The 17,828-nt window shown below is 42.1% G+C and overlaps 1 protein-coding gene across 1 annotated transcript in view; it reads left to right on the top strand.

The window, feature by feature from the left end:
• The window catches only part of LOC310914403 (uncharacterized protein), a 63,835-nt gene that overhangs the window by 1,857 nt on the left and 44,150 nt on the right, over positions 1 to 17,828 (top strand). The gene's annotated exons all lie outside the window — the stretch shown is intronic.

The raw sequence follows: 17,828 nt of genomic DNA, 5'->3' as shown, positions 1-17,828 counted from the left end.
CTCCGGGGAGGGGAAGGGGAAAGGGAAACTGCCCCACGCTATAAAGTTGTGCGGCTTGGGATGCTACCGAGGCCAATGGGCCAATTAGCTAAATAAACCAACACAGTGATTTGTAGGTGTCGGAACTATAGAGTGCTTTGAACGATAGAGCTCTTTAACCTTTCTTTCTAATCTATCCTTCAGGGATTTGGTTTTTAAGGAGGGTAGTATATCATCTGTGGTGCTGAACACATCAGTTGATTGCATTTGTGAAAGGAATGGTCCTTGAAATAGCACTAAGCAATAAATGCAGAAAAAGAATGAAATTTTAGAAATTATTTTCCCTTTTCTCAGCAGCCTAGGAAGGTAGCAGCTGTGCTTGATTAACTTTTATCCAGAGTTCTTATTTTATTAAATTAAACATCTAAAAAACAAGTGCACTGTATGAAACCAGAGGCAAATCCTCCTTAGTCCTCTCAAAGTCTGTCTGGGTTGCAGATAAGTGATGATTGGAGCAGCATCTGTTAGGAGAATTGGTAGAAGCAAACACTGCTAGAGATACCCCGTAGGTAAATGGAAGTACGTTGTCATTGTATTTGTCTCTCTTAGGCAATACAGAACAAAACATTTCAAATTCCACAGCGTTTTATTTTACATCTTTAAAAATTTTTCAGGTGTGCATCTTTGTTATAGCAAAAGCACCTCCCCTAACTGGAAAAGTGATTAATTCTTAGGCTATTTAACAAAGGCCAAATTTTGCAGCCTGTGGGGCATCTCCTGTAAGGGGTGAGTGGCTCCTGCACTCATTGAAAATAGAAAATAGTACAGCATGTGTGACTCGTTGCAGGCCTGAAGTACTAGAGCAATTTTATAGTTAACCAGCATTTCAACACAGATTTTTATTAATATAAAATCAATAGTCAGGTCAGCAATGGGGATCTTCAACTTCCAAATGAGAACCTGATCTGGAGGCAACACGTTCCTCATGAGTAAAGGTTGTGGGATGTGATGGTCATTGAACTCACCTATCTTTTGTTTGGTTATTTTTATGAGATATCGTTTAATGAGGAAAAGAAATGGGTAATCCATTGTGTTTTAAGACACAGTGCTCCTCCTAAGCCTTGTTGCCAGGTATTTGAAAGTGAATGTGGCTTTAGATCATGTATTGTATACAAATGACTACTGCTAGATGAGTTAAGTTCTGAATTTATTCTACTGTTAAAGTTATATTGATCAGAAAGCAGCAACTAGATTCCAAGTCCTAAACAAGGAATTTTTGATGATCTGAGAGTTAATTTATATTTTAGGGAGCACCGAGGAGTCTACAAGAAAAGTGATCAAGTTTTTCTTGCTGGATGTGCAGTGGCATTTAGTTAAGGAACCCTCTTTCCCAGGGCATTGGAAACTTCAGTGACATACAAAGGAGTTGAATGCTCATTGATGCCCATGGAAAAGTGCTGCTGAGTTCAATGGCTGGAACAGGATGGTTATTTTACTTCTAGTAAGGATGGGGATAGAGAACTGAGGGGCTTTTTAGAAGTAGTTCCAAACCCATTTGTAACTGTAAAATATAATTCAAGAATAAAAATAATAGACCAAGAAGACTCAAAACCACGTGACAATTTAAACAATAAATCATTCAAATAACATTACCCAGGCCCCTACAGCAATACCTCTGCTTCCAGGTCTTGAGAATGGGGCAGGTTTCAGGCACAGGATGTGAGGATGGCTCAGCCCTGGAGCAGCACTGGGGAGGGGTACGTGTCCTGCAGTCTGGTGGCTGTGGCTGGGAGGGAGCCCAGGTGGGGTGAAGGGGTGCAGAGTGCTGCCCCTCGCTCTTATCCCCAGGTTGCTGAGCTGGGACAGGGAGGGGTCCCCTCCCTTGCTCTAGGGTTGGCTGAATGTAAGGCAAGTGCTGGCCCAGGCCCTGTGCAGAGGCAGCAAAGGAGAGGCCCTGCTTGCACAGCCTGTAGCTTGCAGGCAGGCTGTCCTGGCTGCTTGCTGCCCATCCCAGCACCCCAAGGATGCCATCAGTAGCAGTTCTTATAATGTGCATAATAATGCCAAAAAAGTTCTGATGAGAGAAGAAGTTCAAGTTTCTTCCATGGGAAAATGGTCCATTTGTAAATGTTTATATGCTAAGATACTGCTTGCATGGAGTGAAACATGGAAAGGGCAAGCACTGCACACTCATTTGTGCAATACTACCAGAAGTAAACTCCAAATTTTGAAATCACTATGCAATCACTTGGCCTCATGGAGGACCTGAGGAAGCTGAATCCTGATTTGGGTGCCAATTTACTGCAGGTAGTTGAGATGTCCTTGGTTGCTGTTCCCCCATCTCCATCCTGGTGCCCCTCATGCTCTGAATTGTTGCCCTGTGCCAGAGGTTCTCCATCAGTTGCTCCTTCCCCCCCAGTCCCTCACCTCCCAAAATCCTCATGTGCCATGCCAGCAGTGGTGCACCAAGTGCAGCTGTGAGGTGGAGATGACAAGTGACAGGAGGTGTGCCGTTGCTTCATGGATGTGATATAACCCAGTTTTAATTAAAGCAGCCACGGCAGATTATTAGGGTGGATAAATACTGCCTTGTTACAGCCCTCTTGGGTCGTTTGTAAGCGGTATTCGTTTTAGAAAGGATGAATGAATAGTCAGTGTGAAGGATAAAGATCAGCATTGTTAATCACTCTGGAAGTCTTCCGTGGGAAAGTGTAAACTCATGAGGAAAGATAGCGCCCATAAAAGTCACTTAAACATTTAAATAACTTGAGGATAAAATTTTGATAATAAAGGCATGCAAGTACCAAGTTATGTTTGGGTTCCTGTCAAAGATAACTAGGACTTGTACAGTTGGTTTCAATCATTGGTAGGCTTTGCTCCTACTTCAGACTTTGCTAGCAGTAATGAAGAGCTCATCTTCAATGCCACCTGTGGGGAAAAAAAAAATCCAATTTTTCTTCTCAAAGTGCAGAGAAAAACTTTAGAAACTTGGGAGGCTAAGTTTGCCTAAGATCTTGAGCTTCAGTAGGGGTTAGCACTTCCCTTGTGTTCATGGGTAAGCAGTGTGCCAGGTGCCTTTATCAGGGCTTGAGTCAGGGACACAGAGCATCCAGCTGCACGTTGTTGCTGTTGATACATCTGCAGGGTGAGAAGAATCACTCCAGGTGGGAAAGAGTGGGTTTCCACCCCCATTAATAAGTAGAAATCATAGGAATTTTGCCTCTACTGTTCCTTGATTTTGTAATTCTCACTAAAGTTTTTTTTTGCTCTTTCATATCTCTCAGAATGCCTTACAACTGTTGGGGAAAAAAAAAATCTGTGTGCTTTCATGTAAATGCGATGAGGATGAGTCTTTGAAAATATATCTAGCCGATGTTGATGAATAAACAAACTTGGCCAGGGTAAATCTTTTCATCTAACTTCAAGAGCTACGCTGTAATGAAGTAAATATAGATGTACTTAATGGCCTTCTTTCATCCAAATATACAGCAAACCTTTTAAAGTAATGCAAACAAATCTAAAATGGATTTCTAAGTGGCTTTTTTTGGTTGTTTTCTTAATATTGGAATGGTTAATTTACCCAGGCTAAGCCAGGAATGGAGCTTGCTCCTGGAGCTGTGCAGATGCTGAGGTGAATGCTGGCCTAAAGGAGAGAGGGCAGTGGGAATGTGAGAGACCCAGCTCTTCTGGGTTGTTGTGCAGTAAAGGCAGGAAGTGCTCTTTCCATGTGTAGTTTAAAATGTATTATTTGATGAGTGTCTCCTCAGACATTTCCCTTTGGAAGGCAGACAAGGTTCCGAGAGGCAGGGGAGCCTACAGGGCTTTGCTCAGCCCAGGCTGCACCATGAGATTCCCCAAGCCCAGGATGACTGGCTGCCTTCCCCTGGGGCCACCTGTGCATGGCATGCCACTGCTTGGCCAGGTGCAAACCTGGCTCTGGGGCTTGCTCTGGAGGACACATCCTGGCCATGCCCCAGGTGGGGTCCTGGCTCAGAGTACCTGAGCTTGTTAAGGTGTTAAAGGTGGCCTCGGGGACATGGTGACAGCTGCCATAGACACAGCCATTGAAGTGTGACTGCAGTGGTGGTGGTGACTTTGGCAGCATCTTGTTGATTGGAAACTGTGGGGAAACTGGAGCTCAGAGCACAGTTCTGCAGATCTGGGCATTCACTGCATGCCAGTGGATTGGGTTTCATTTCAAGTCTTGCAGGATGACTGTTTTCAATGATAACGTTTGTAAACAGTTTAATGACTTCTTGTGCAAAGCATGTCTTGCACATACAGCTGTTTGGTTTCACTGCCCTTGCTTGTAAAGAATGTGTAATGTTTGTCTTTCCCATATCATGGAAAGAGTTTTCAGATCTCCTCTTTAAAAAGTACAGTTCTGAAACAATTTTACTTTGAAAGCAAGTCTTTGTTTTAAAAAGGATAAACCCTATTCTGGAGAAATAGACCTTTACTCGGTCTTATTTTTTCTTAATAAGAAAAGTTTAGATCCATTTAATCCCATTGTGGAATAAAATCCCATTCACAGCTGGGCAATATTAGAATTTGAGTATTAGACTATTTAGAGAACTATATCAGCATAATTACAGAAATTCTTCAGGATAAGATTTTTCTTTGCTGAGATCTTGATGAATGGGAAATACTGTAAATAATTATTTCTGTGAGTCATGGATGACTTTTGTGAAAGAGATTTAAATCTAGGAGATCATTATACTTTGAAAAACATAGTGGTGATTTCCTAATGTCCAGACTGAACTCATTCTTTGACACCTCAAATAATCAGACCAGTCCAGTTTAGCTCGTGTCTGGTTGTGTTGTGCCGTGTGTACAGAAGTGAAATGTATGAAAAACTGCTCAGCTTCGGATGTGTTCATCTGGGGATTTGCTCATAAATAATTGATAACCCTCTGAAACAAAATCTCTTCATTACTCCGTGAATTGCTCACCTCTTCCCTCCCGTGCTCATTGTTCTCGCAGGCGGGGGAAGAAGGAGGTGCTGCTTTAATGAAGGTGCGCGTCAGCCTCCGCTGCTCCTTCCAAAGGTCAGGCAGCTAAACAGTGGCAATGAAATGCTTGACAAAGGTAAACATTTTATGGAGAAATGTGGCATTCCAGTATTTTAGAGGAACCACTAAGTTGCTGTATTTAAGACTTCTTTACATCCTAGCATAGAAGCAGTTTGGACAATGAATTACTAAATCAATTACAATGAAATGTTTGCATCTAGTGTGCTGCAGGACAGGATGTCAAATTAAGGGTCATTTGCTGTTCAGTACCAATTGCAGCTGTAATATTTGGGCTTGATCTTTCATGCTTCTACTGCTCAGGATACCATTAAGTATCCTTGCTCGGACTGTTTGCTGCAAATAGGACAAGTCTGGGTGAGCGGTGCTTTCTCATTGGAGCGAGAGTGAGTTCCCATTTACCAGACATTGATGCGTAGTGATGAATTTCCTTTTCTGTAAAAAAATAACTGTTCTGTGTCCACTGACCTAAAGTCTGAATTGATCTAAGAAAATCTTGTTTTAATAGAAAAAGTGTCTTAATGTAAGTTCAGTTCATCTTTTTGATGACTTGATTGCTTTAGAGTTATTAGCCAGATTCTGTAACAGTCTTTAAACGTGTTAATACTTGCTTGCATTTAATAGCTCTAACTATTACTAATGTACAGAAAATGATCAAATCGCATTATTGAAAGAGAACCCTAGCAAATCTTACAGCTATTTTAATGTAAGGTTTCAGATGTTACTCTTTTTAATTGAAAGGTGAATGCTATAAAGGCTTTGTCAGACTGCCATTTCCAGATGACAGTATTTTCTGTGGACTAACTGGAAGTCCTAGAGTGCTGATCCCAGTTTTCAGCTTCAGGATTCATAGCTCAATCTCTTCCTTTTTTTACTTGGGAGGACTATGCATCTGTGGTGGTGTCTGGATTTATGTCTTTCAAAGAAATATTGGATCAATCAAAGAAAATGAGAGATTTTATGAAATGGTAATCACATTCTGGCTGGTACTGGAAAGAACAGAGCCTTTGCTCCTTCTCTAAACCACAAGATTAAGCTTGCTTATAAAGGATTAACAGAGCTCTCTTCTGTTAATTCGTAGTGGTGTAGTCGAAGTGCCCGATTCTACATCAGTGGAAAATCCATTATCAATCAATGGGAATTTTGCAGCTGAAGCCAAAGGGATTAGAGGCTCATCGTTCAGAAGTGACTGAACGAGAGAAAACCCTGGATATGCTTGTTGCCACTCAGCTGTGAGCCACCTCTGGGGTGTGCCCACAAAAAAATGGCAAAGGGAAGTGTTCAGTTGCCTCAGGTGGGCTATTTCCAGAGAAGGGGCTCGTGCCACAGGGCAGGGCTGCAGAGAAAGCTTCCCTGGGGTGCTGCCAATAGTGGGCTGTTCCTCACATCCGAGCAATGTGAATTCAAATTGGAAAAGATACGTGGAAAAGGATAACCTAAAACCTTCTAGGGCTCGTGCTGTGGTTGAGGGAGAGTCAGTGAGGAGGTCAGTGAGAGTAGGAGTTCAGAGCCATGGAGGAGGGGTTCAGGTTTGGGGATAGGGGCTGCAGAGGAGCACTGGTGCCTACACCATGCTCTGACACCTGCCACTGCTCAGGCTGCCAGCCAGGCATGCTGCTTTAGGAGACTGGAGGGTTTGTTTGGGAGAAATAGAAAGAAATTGCTGAAGAGGTTGCTAAAGAATTTGCTACTGATGGTGTTGTGGGTGATTTCCTAACAAACTGCACTGTCTCCAGAAGTTTCTTCTTTTAATGAATAACAGCTACTTTTCCTTCTAGTGGAGTGGAAAGACCAACATTCAGACTATTAGAGCCTAGAAACTAGAACGCCTGTGGTTGCAAACTTACTTTAGTTGGGAATATTCACCAAGCATATTCCAAATTATAGTTTTGCTTTCTTTTGAAATGCTGTCAGAGAGCTTAGCCTAAATAGCTCTGATCCCAAGCCTAGCTGTGGAGGAAAGCACAGTCTCTGTGGTCTCTACTGCAACATTTGGTAGCTATTTTTCCACAAACAGAAGCTAATATTTCAAAATAAAAGCTATTCAGAGTAAAAATTACAGGTTTTACCACAACTCAGTAAATGTACGTGTATTGTTTTGATCTGTTATAATAGGCAAAGTTGTGTCATTTAGGTTGGCAATTACAGAGATTAAATTAGTTTTCCTTTACTCTTGTTAAATGCAAAATAATTGAACACACGCCATGAAAGGTTGGGGCTCTCACATTTGTAGCTTCATCATTTATTAATCTAACACATTAAATGAGAAGCTTTATAGGTTTGCTTGCCTAAGGAAAAAGAAGAAGAAAATACAGAAAGGCCAAACAGACTGTGTATGTATTCTGTCTCACACTTTGATGTGCTGTCAAATATTGCCTGATTTTTAGTACACTTTGTAAGAAACGACACTGCTTTGCCCCCAGAAGGGTCAATTGTGACCTCATGTTTAAATAGTCTGAATAAACTCATATTTGTCTAGCTAAAGTTATTTGTGCAATTCCCTTCACACACTACATAGAGGAATGTAATGTTGTAATCAGAGCAGCAAAATAAGCTAAGAATGAGAACTCTGTAGAAAGGTATATTTTGGAAGTATCTTGGCCATCATAATTGACTCCCCTAGTTATAGGAGGGGCTGTCCCTTCCCCTGGCTCTGCCTTTCAGGAGATGGTGTTGGCAGCAGTGCAATAACAGCTCTGTGGGGGCAGACGTGCTGCTCTTTCTTACCTTCATGTAGCTGGAGGGGATTTGAAAATTGGATATTTCTCTGTCTCTGCAGTTCCAAGTAGCCCTGACACTGCCAGCCATGGATTAGTGAAATAAATCCCTCATGTTTGTACTGAAGTGGAAAGCATAAAGAGCATTTCCTGCCTCTTTTCCCCCTTTTTAATGTGTCATTTGCTGGCTGGCACAGTGACCTCCATTTCGTGACTTGTGAAGAGACTTGTTACAGAGCTTTTCTCTGTGGGTTAATTTATCACTCAAGGGAGCAGTGACATTATGCATGTGGACCTGAGGTAAACCTATGGACCACCTATACTGAATGTGTGCTTCAAATATTATCTGTTAATGCACTTGGACTTTTCTAATATGATTTTCTTTCCCTTCTGTTTTATCTTTTTTCTTAATTATGTCCTTGGTAATCAAAAGGGATGCAAACCCCTAGTCACCTTCTGGTGTTTATAGCTGAATTTGGAAGAAAATATTCCTGGCACTTTAGAACATGAAATTTGCCAATTCATTGGGAAAAGGTTTTATGCTCATAATGTAGAGGTACAACAGTTTGGTTTTCCAGGGTATCTTGGTGGGCAGTCTGTCAAGTCTTTTAAATTGTTCCAGTCAATTATATTGACTGAAGTGCAAGAAAGAATTAATTTATTTTTTGCAATTCCTGAAGGTTCAATTTCATACTCTTGATTTACATTTTGGTATTAATTGTATATTTTAATTTGTGTGAGTGAACCCTGAAGCTCTTACTCACTTGTGCCTCCATCTTTAATTTTGCTTGACAAGTCCATCTCATTCCTAGAAAGCTAATATGGCAGGAATTGATTAGCATTAGCAGTCAGGTGAATGATGGGGGAGGAGGTGATATCTGGGTCTGGTGTGGGGCCTGAGCAGTTACACTGATTTAATGGATGCTGGTTTCCAGGTGATCTTGTTATCATTCTCCTCAACAGGTTTGGCTAAAACCATCCCTGGAGAAGAACTGGGGAAAGCAAACCAGAAGCAGAGGATTGGTTTCCCATCAAAACAGGAAGCCATTATTATAAGGCCTAATTAGTTATATTATTTATTTGGCAAAGCAGGCAGGCAGCAAGTAACTCAGCATTTCTGTGTTTTGTGTTTACTCAGCACTCAGGCACAGTGTGCACAAGTAACATGGTGCAGTTGGTTCTCAGCAGGCACATCAACATCTGGTCTGGGAGGAGAAGCCCAGTCTGTGAAATGGGTGATGGAACTTCCAAACTACTGTAGGGATGGCCCAAGGGGTTGGTTGTAGCTGCCCTGAGACATCAAAGCCCTGGGGGCTTGGACCTCATGGCTGGCAATCTGGGAACCTGGAAATCCTTGGTTGATTTTTGTCACTCTTTGCTTCTCCCAGCTCTGGGAATTACTGAAATATTAGTTCTTGGACAGTGGTGAAATTAACAGAAGTTGTTAGTTTTAATCAGCAGTAAATATTTTACTCAAGAAACACAGTAAACAAGAAAACTTGTTTTCCTGTGGTTTTCTTAGCTAGGCAGAAATTATACATTGCAGTGGTGTGATTCCCTGAGAAGCAGAATTTCAAAGTCTTGGCAATTTCCATGTTCTGGCCACCAGCATGGTATGTGCCTTGCTTAACAGAGGAGTTGTATTTCCTATATTAAGTATTAGCTTGTATAATTGATTACACTGGTGCTTAAAAAAAAAAAAGCAACCACTTTAAGCAGCAAAGGCTTTCTTTCGTGGGATTCTAGAGAAATGAAAAAAACAAAACAAAAGAATCCAAACCCCCAAAACCAACCAAAAAAGTGCACACAGAAAAAACTCTTGGGAATTTCTGGGCTTTAGATATCTGTTCATAGGCAATAGGAAATGATTTTCTGAGGTATAACTCTAATGTTTTAGTGTTCATCATTTAATAAAAATTATGCTCCCTGCAGTTCATCAGCAGCTGGCACTTAAAAAGACTGAATTCAGAAAAAATGAATGTGAGGATTGCTGTGGGTAAATGATCAGGATAAGAGCTGTGAGATTGATGCCTTTTAAACACCTGGCTACCTGGTTTTATTAACACTCCAGTACCTGTGGTGTGTGTGTGCACCAGCCTGATTGTGCAAGCTCTTGCAAAAACATTAGGGCTGTTAAATCAGTTGTGTGGTAAAGAGCGAGGTTTTGGTGTCAGGGAGAAGTGCAGTGCTGCTTTCTCTTCCTTCTTGTGTCTGATGTTTCAGTTTAGCAGCAGAGGGGTGCTGGGGCTGAAACTTAAACTTGCATTTTCTCACCCTCTGCTTGATCCTCTCCAGAGGACTTTTGTCCCTGGGTCCCAGGAGTGATGGTGTTTGGTATAGGAAGGGGTTAACTTCCAAAAGCACAGCCTGGCAATTCAGTGCCTCTGGAGCTTTAAACGAGGAGATGCTGATACAGTGCAGACTGTGAAGTGAGCCCTGCTGGGGCATATAGCCAACATGGGATCAAGGATCACAGGTCATTTATATGCTGACCAGAGTCTGGCTTCTTGCTGTGGCTGGCCCCAGCTGAGCAATGCTGCAGAGACCAGCTGGGAGTTATCCCACATCCAGAGCTGATCTTCTCACTGGTGAGTACTGGGAGCAGGGGGAAGTGCCAAGTCCTTCCCATGGGGAGGAACAGCCCCAGGCACCAATATGTGCAGGGGGATGACCATTTGGAAGGCAGAAAAGGTGCAGGGGTTCTTGTGGACATCAAGTTGAACGTGAGGTGGCAAAGAAGATAAACTGTGACCTGGGCTGCCTTAGACAAAATATTGACAGCAAGTGGAAGGAGGGGATCCTGCCCCTCTTCTGGGGCACACTTATGAGGCCACACTAGTTCTGAGATCCTCAGTACTGAAGAGAAATGGACATATTGGAGGGAGTCCCACAAAGGGCCATGAAGATGATCAAGTGACTGGAGCATCTCTCATATGAAGAAAGGCTGAGGGAACTAGGGCTGTTCAGCCTGGAGCAGAGAACCTCAGGGGAGAATGTTGTCCATTTGTAGAACTACCTGAAGGGTGGGCTCTAACAAGACAGCCAGGCTGTTTTCAGTGGTGCCCAGTAACAAGAGAGGGGCAGTGGGCAAAACCAGAAATAAAGGAGGTTCCTTCTGCACACACAGAAATGCTTTTTTCACTGTGAGGGTTGGCTGAGTACTGGCACAGGTTTTCCTGGGATTCTGTGGATTCTCTATCCTTGGAGGTATTCAAAACCCACCTGGACATAGTCCTGGGCAACCAGCTCTGGGAGGCCCTAGTTGAGCAGGGATGTTGGATCAAGTGACCTCCAAAGGTCCCTTCCCACCTTGTTCTGATTCTGTGACAGCACCAAGTGCACTCTTTAGTAGCTGCGCTGGATGGAACTACCTCCATACCTCCTTCTTTGCAGTCATGGGTTTTTTAAGAGAGCCTGTTCTAAAATAACAGTGCTCCAGTTTGTTATTTAAAAACTTGAAAAAGGTTCTCCATTCTCACTGAAAAAAGGATAACGATACACTTCTCAGTTTGCTCCCACTTCTTCACCTTTAGTTTTTAAAATATAAAATCCTGTACATGTTTCCTGGATTGTAAAGCAAGGGTGAAGCATCTGCAGTCTCCTGTTTCTGCAGAATGTGTACAAAAGAGCAGTAACTTCACCACTGTTTTGAATATGCAGGTGAAAAATAAGGGAAAATCTCATTGTTTGCAGAGACTTGAGCCTGTAAATGTTGGACAAATAATGCTTATTGTGCAAACCCCTTGTCTCGCTTATTTGAAGTATGTCCTTTCCTTTAAAGCCTGTTGCTTACTAACTCTGTTTTCAAGTGGTTTCTAGCTGGTATCATGTCCTGTGTGCCTCCACAGCATAGCAGATGAAGTGCTGAGTTTAGCTGTCATATTAATAGGCCTTTAGCAGCCTCATAGCCAAGACTCAAGGCAGGAGACTTATCAACAGAAGCCTACAGGCAGGGCTTTTGTAAACCGCAGTGGTTAGGTGTGTTCCCTTCTCCTGGTGAGGTGACACCCCTGTAAAAAAAACCCACCAAATGTGCCACTTTTGATGCAGGTGGGAGGAGTGGAGCTGTTATCAGTGACCTCAGCCTCCTCTCCTCGCCTTGCAAGCTGATTTTGTATTAATTACAGGCCTAGCTTTAATCTTTATCAACAGGATAGAAACAGTACCGTTACCCTTTGACTGCAGATGTTCAATTTGTCTTTATCTCCTGATACTCCATTTGAAAAATTAGGTCTGAAGTATTTTGCACATAAATTTATTTTGTATTCATGATTTTTAAAAGTCACTGAGAGCCTGATCTTAGACATACAGGTGCTGCTTTATCAGTATAAATATTATTGCTCTAGTGCAATCCTTGGAGGCAGTGATAGGCTTTCCAGGTCAGAGAGAGTTTTTTGAGGCAAAAGAGGAGCAGTTTTATGGTAAGTTGTGTGGTTCTCTCAAAGGGGAAGGAGCATTACTATTTTAGGATAGTAGGAAATCCAAGCCTTTACGTAGGTCTTGGTCAATTAAAGGCATTCACAAGAGCTTATGTACCATTTAAGATTTGAATATACTTGCAATAGCAAAGACTTCAAAAGAGAAACAGCTGATGTGTGACAGAGTGGCTGAGACCTCAGTAAACTGCAAAACAGCTTCTTCTTTTTACATCTGACCTAGGAAGTGAATGTAGACTTAGGTAGGAACGAGTTTAGTCAAGAGAAATTTCCCCTCCTCCAGAAAAGAGATTTTGTTCTTTGGCTTTGGTACCTAAAGTGTGTCATATAGGAAGAAAAATACTTGGGAGGATTGGAGTTCATATGGTATTTTAGTTGATTTAAAAATACTTAGGAATGTTCAGGAACAGACTTTTTTGTTAACCACAGGGTTGCAAATGTTAACAGGCATAGGTGTACATGAGCAATTGCCACTGAGAAGATTTCCATAAGTGAAAATGTGGATTTCATGTCACTTTTGAATTTGCATTTTGTGCCCTGTGGTGGCTTTGGAGGGATTATACATATGAACCCCTGGTGCAGAGAGGTAACTGCATGGATGAAGTGACACTTAGTGTTACATTTGCTCTGTATTATACAAGAGGTACATTTATTTTTAGTTTTGGTCATGTAAAAACGCTGCAGTCCTAAAGCTGAGAAGAAATATTTTGGTATTTCTGTCTTTTTATTGCAACCAACTGATACAAGTAAGACATGCTAATATCTGTTTCCAGTAAGAAAATAAATCAAGTTTTTTTCTGTTTTATATTTTATTTGCCTTATGTGGCTGCACATGTGACATAAGCAGTAAACTCAAGAATAACTCTGCTGTTGAGTTTAGGCAAACATGTAATACAAAGAAAATATGCTTCAAGACTTCGAAGATTTTCAGACAGCTTCTGAATTAGTGTGTAAAAATGTATCTTTTAACCTCAAAGGCTTTTTATACATTGAAGTACTTGTCCCACACACAAATAACAGCAGATCAGTTGAAAACAAGAGAAAGTCAGAAGAGAGAAAATTAGTGTCCTCAGGCTCAGCATAGGAAGCTGCTTAAACACATTGTAGAAGTCACTTGGCATGTGTATATAAGCAAGCAGAAGCAGTGGTCTGCTGAAAGCACAAATGTTAGGAGTTGCTCAGACTACAGAAATATCGTTGAGCAGATGGGTATCTGCCCCTAATGATTTCAACAAAAAAACCCCAGCCAGACTGTGTTGAATTGAATGCGAGCTGAGCATGAAGATCTGAAAAAGACTTTGAAGAGTGAAGAGTCTGCAACATAAAAGAAAATTATGAACTGTGTATATATCTATGAAAAGGTTGATACCTGTAAGAGCACTGGAAGGCATGCAGGGTCACCAGGCAGGACATCAGAAAAAATAACTCAGGTGAATTGGTCATTGCAGGAGAATTTGGGCAGGTGGTGTGTTGGGTAAGAAAGATGAGAAGGTGTCAAACTACTGAGGTGTCACAACAGAAATTGAGAAGAGAGGTGGAGAATTGAAAACAGAGGTGTGACCACATGTTGTACAGAGCAAGGCCAATGCTCTGAAGAGGCATCACTGCTGACAGAAAACACACCACACGTGTGGATGCTGCAGCTGTGATTTGTGAATATGAGGAATGGACTTCATTTAAAAAACCCTGAAATATTTGGTGGAAATTAGGTGGTGATTTTGAACAGGCTGGCAGTGACAGTCCTGGGAGGCTATGAGCAACTAGGTGGACAGTTCCTTTTCTCAGACCATTCCAGCTCTCTCCTTTTGATTTCTGATGCTTCCCTTCCAGGTGGGTGAGCACAGCAGCCCTGCTGCCTTCTGTTCTTGTTGTCCTGCCTGCAAGCCCCTAACTAACTCCACACTTTAAGTCCATCCTCCCCCAAACCTAGCTCATTCTTGAAAAGATATTCATCTTCAGTTTCACTGTGATTTGTGGAAGTGGAGAAAAATAATGTGAAAAATAGATGCTTGGCCTTCTGGATATTTCATGGGAAGGCTGTATTATTTGTAAATAATTTATGACTTTGAAGCCACACACTTTCTCCCCAGGTTATATATGCTGTATAACTGAACTGTATGATTTACCTTAAATTGCCTATCTGCCATGCATTGTGAATCTCTGTACAGTGCTGCTTCTCCTCTCCTGTACAGCCTTCACCTGTGCATGAGAGATTTGCATAAAAGGATTCCTTCATGTAAATGTGATCAGACTGCAGCTCCAGCATCTTCTTGTAATGAATGTAGCAGTCCTGTTGAATTGGGCTGGTGTCTGTCTTGGTAATGTAATCTATTTGTATGTTGCTATAGTTTTGGGAATTAGCAGGGAATTAGGTGCATGTACTGACACACTTTTGGTGCAGCCTTCATAGCCATACCTTATCATGAGGCTTCTTTGCCAGAAACAAGAGGCAAGCATTGGGATGGGGGTTGGCCATGCTGCAGCTCAGGCAGGGCTGGGACAAGAGCTGGGGGCTCCCTGGGGACACCCTGCTTATCTGTCCTGGTCCTGAGTCAGGAAGTTGCCCCCTCAGCCCACCCCCGGGAACAACCAGCAGTGTAATTGGAATGGTTCGTAAGCCAGAGAGATAAGGAGCTCTGCAGCTCTGGTTGGTGTCATTCAGGCTATGATATGGGGCTTGATGTGGCCTCTAACCTTAGAGGCCAGACCGTGTGAAGCCTCTGCCTGAGAATAAAATAACCAAAGCATCTCACAGATTTTTCCTGCACTCCTCTGTTCCCCATGCAGATTGTCTCCCATTTGTTTGAGCTTTTTTTACCTCTAATCACTGTTTTTGGCTGACTCTCTTCACTCGTGGTCTCATTGTCTTGTTTCCCTTGCTTCATTTTCCTTGTTCTGATTTTTTTCTGTTCTTCTAGCTCCTTTTGTACTGATTTTGTCCCAGCTTCTGTACTCCTCCTGGCACCTCCTCTTTCCCCTCTACCTGAAGCATGAATAACTGAGATAATGAGACACAGGCCGATTTCCTCAATTACTTTGTATACGTGTGCATATGTATGGCCTCACCCACTGCCTTGTTTCTCATCCTCCTGTCCTTTTCTAAAGCAGTCTCTGGAGGATGGGATTATCTTTGAGTGTGTATTTAGCATATTTTCTCCGCCACAGTGTCAATAGCATTGAGTAATGGTATACACATTTTGAAAACCTAGAGCTGTGCTATAGTGTTCATCTGGGCTAGTAGTGCCTGACAAATGACCAGGTAGCCTAGCTTGTCATCACCTTCAGTAGGATGTTTTCCTGCATTCAGGTTGTCATTTCATAGTTTTATATTTTTGAATTTGAAAGGGAAGATAAATTAATAGTCTGTATGGCCTCTAATAATTATTTCATGCTTCTTATACTAATGTTAATGTGTTCTGACTAATGGTTTATGTGAAGTATCTGTTAATTTATGTAATGGGGAGAGCATTTTGATCAGGTGTGTAGTAAATGCAGAAGTTAGAGGGTATTTTTTGAAGGCTTCTCCATTTTTCTATAATTACCAGATAGATAATAGGAACTTGCCAGATTCAACATGCTAATGATTGCCTTCCAGCTTTGAGAGAGACAGAAATTATATGCTGGCAGTGTGTGAACGAGATTCTGCTTTGGTAGTGTAATAAAACATACAATACTGTGCTCTCTTGCCATTGCGTAAACATACATGAATATGTCCTCAGTCTTTCAATACAGAAAATAATGAAGATGAAGCTAAATTTACTTTGGGAGTACTCAGATGGCTATTGATGGTTTAGGAATGCTGGGTTATCAATAGTAGATGAACTGCTTTGTTGTTGTCTGTCACTTTGCAGGGCTGCCTCATGAATCATGTTTAGATAAAAGGTAAATGCTCTTACTGTCCCATTTTGCTGTTTTAAATTGCTACCTTTTCAGCCTTGTCCACAGATTTCCTGGAGCAAGCTCTCTGTGCCTGAGATGCAGGCTGTTTTCTTAGTGGTGCCTTTTTTTCAGCTGGCTCTGGACTGTGCTGCCTGATTAAAGGCAAGTCTCCTAAGATCCCAGCATGTGGCAATGATCTGCTGTGCTGTCTGTTCCACAGGCAGCTTAGCACTGCTCTGTGCTGGGCTTTTAGGAGGATAGTTCAGAAAACTGTGTGTGGGCACAATTCTTAAATATATCATGTACCCTTGATGCCTTGCAGTTGGGTCTAGACTAATGGGGAAGAGAGCACTTGGGGTGTTGTGACACCCACCAGCTGCTCTGTTAGTTGCTTCTTGCTATATCTCACTTTTAAAGGAATAATTTGTAGCACACAAATCCCTCTGGGATGAAGAGATTTCTGTCCCGTATTTTCTTCTAAAATTCCGTCAGTATGGTGGATTGCTACAGAAGAGCATGGAGACCTTTAGTCTTTCATATTTATTACCACTGCATTGGTAGTGTGTAAGTAAAGGAGCAGTCTGAGGTAGCAGATAACATTTGGGCAAAGGAAAAAATAACAAAAAGTGGTATAAACTGCAGCAACACTATTTCTAAATCTGCAGGAAATCATCTAATCCCCAGTTAATATAAAACATGCCTAAAATTACTGAATCTTTTGAAATTGGTGTCTTTGTTTCAGAAGTAAGCCATACAGCCCCAAGTGGTGTGAATTTACTGGGATGTTGCTTCAGAAAGGTTTCTGGAGATACAAGACAGGTACCTTGCCTGTTTGGCTCAGGAGCTGTGAACCAGATGACATGATGGTGTGTGGAGATGGTGTGTGTACTTCATAGGACGTGGGGGAAGTTGTGGGAGGAAGCTTTGGTAAATTTATTCTGATTTATTCTGAAAAATGCATCAGTTAGATATCGCTGTTCATGGTGTGTTATACTGGTCAGTATTAGGAGTAAGGCAAGGCTCTCTCAATAAGGAAGTAAATGTCACCATCATTTTTTTCCAGGCTCTACACATCAGTTTTATGTATTAAAATGGACAAAGACTACAGCATAAGGAGGTGGCTGTGTGCCTAGCAGTTCCTGTGGTGATAATTAAGGGCACACAGACCAGTGGGCCAAAGAGTACCAGATCTGGGTATACAATGTGCATGACCAATCATCAGAGTGAAACTGAGGCAGGTGTCCCAGCACTTCTTGTCTCTCCATCCATTGTATCATGGTTTCTACAGGCCTGGATGTGGGGTTCCAAGGGAGCCCCCTACACCCTTGCTTTGCTTGCCAGCCTCTGGAAATCTGGGAAGAGCTGTAGTGACAAGAGCGCCTCCATATTTTTGGCAAGTTTTGGGCATCAGTTTAATTAGGTGGGTGTTTTTTCTCCTTCCATCACAAGCACTAAAAAGATCTGGCCACCCATGTCATGCAGTTTGCCAGCTGTGATCCTGCCTTGTCTAGCAGAAGCTAAGAAGTCAATTTTTTTTCCAACCCTGTGGCTGTACTTGGAAAGCACTAACTATGCTGGAGGCACTTCAAGGATGGGAGGTATCAGTGCCCTGCTGAGCTGTAGCTGGCTCCTCACAAACCCCTGCTGATGCTGGGTATGAGAGATCACAGGATAGGCCAGTCTGGTTTTCCAAGGACACTCAGGGTCCTATGGCAGCCAGACCCTTGAGCCGTTGGCATATTTAAAGAAGTCAGTTTGAAATAAAATCCATAGCTCATGTAGATTGA

The sequence above is a fragment of the Zosterops lateralis genome (genome assembly GCF_965231275.1).
Source record: "Zosterops lateralis genome assembly, chromosome: 1".
NCBI classification, from domain to species: Eukaryota; Metazoa; Chordata; class Aves; order Passeriformes; family Zosteropidae; genus Zosterops; species Zosterops lateralis.
The sequence above is the reverse complement of the archived record's forward strand: the minus strand, read 5'-3'. Positions and strand labels throughout refer to the sequence as shown.